Below are 1283 nucleotides of genomic sequence, written 5' to 3' on the forward strand. Positions count from 1 at the left end.
AAGATGGGTCCCAAATAGGATCCATAACATCAATCGGTAGGCCCCACTTGGTCCATCACAAAAATACAATCTAATCCTATAAAAACACCCACCCATTACAAATCTCCTAGGCTCCTTGGAATGCTAAGCTTCTCGGCTACGATTTTGATGGAGGATGATGAAGATTGAAGGGTTAGATGGTGAGATCTTGGGGTGGGAAGTGTGCTACACTTGGCTCCTTGCGCTCCTTAGGAATTGCTTGGAAAATGGCGGAGAAAATGAGATGGGATGGAGTGAAAGATGGGAGAATGGTTGTGTAAGGAGAGATGTGATGAGAGGTATGGGTTTTAGTTGACTTTTAGGGGGATGAGGTGGCATGGGGTATAGGTTGCTTGTCTTTATTGGTAAGAAAGGGATGGAAGATGCATGGGTTGTGTACTTGATAGATTGATGTGATGGGTTGTAAAGATTCTCTCAGAATTCACAATGTGCGGTGTTTCCTAGAAATATATGAGGGCTCATAACTCCTGGCCAGGGTATCGCATCGGTGCGCGAGACACGGCGTTGGAACCATGGCGACGGCGTGGTCGCTAGGGTACAAGTTTTGGGTTGAGTCTACTCAGATCTATGGGATGGACTTAGGGTCACGCACAAATGCTGACTATAGGTCACGGGTTGCTGGAATTCGTCAGGGAGGATCACGGGAGTCTAAGGAACGGTATGGTCTAAGATACATGCCTTACACGTAATGCAAGTCAAACTCACCAATACCCATTTACCAAATTGGTCGCTTAAAATATGCCAATTTAACATGTATTTGATTGAATCAGTAACTGAGACTACATTAACTCATTCGGCCAATAAGTAATGCATTAGCTTTATGGCTGCAAAGTATAAAGACACACAATTTTTCCATAGCCCAATGCCATGTTTCTGCATCAAGCAACACTCGACTCAAATAGTAGATTGCTCTTTCTTTTTATAAATCATCCTCTTGGGCTAAGAGACCTCCAATTGATCCTATAGATGCAGTTATGTACAATTTAAGTGGTCGATTCTTAATACGAGGCATTTGTATGGGTAACTTCATCAAATATTCCGTAATTCGATCAAAAGCCAGCTGATGTTTTACTTTCTAAAGAAATTTGTCTCCCTGTTTCAATTTTAACAATGAAGAAAAGATGTTAGTCTTGCCTACGCAATTAGATATAAACCGTCGTAAGAAATTGAGGTGGCCTAAGAACTTCTGTAACTCGGCCTTATTCCCTAGTGGCCTTTAATTGATCATGGCTTGAGCCTTATTT

This window comes from Magnolia sinica, chromosome 17 (genome assembly GCF_029962835.1).
Source record: "Magnolia sinica isolate HGM2019 chromosome 17, MsV1, whole genome shotgun sequence".
NCBI classification, from domain to species: domain Eukaryota; kingdom Viridiplantae; phylum Streptophyta; class Magnoliopsida; order Magnoliales; family Magnoliaceae; genus Magnolia; species Magnolia sinica.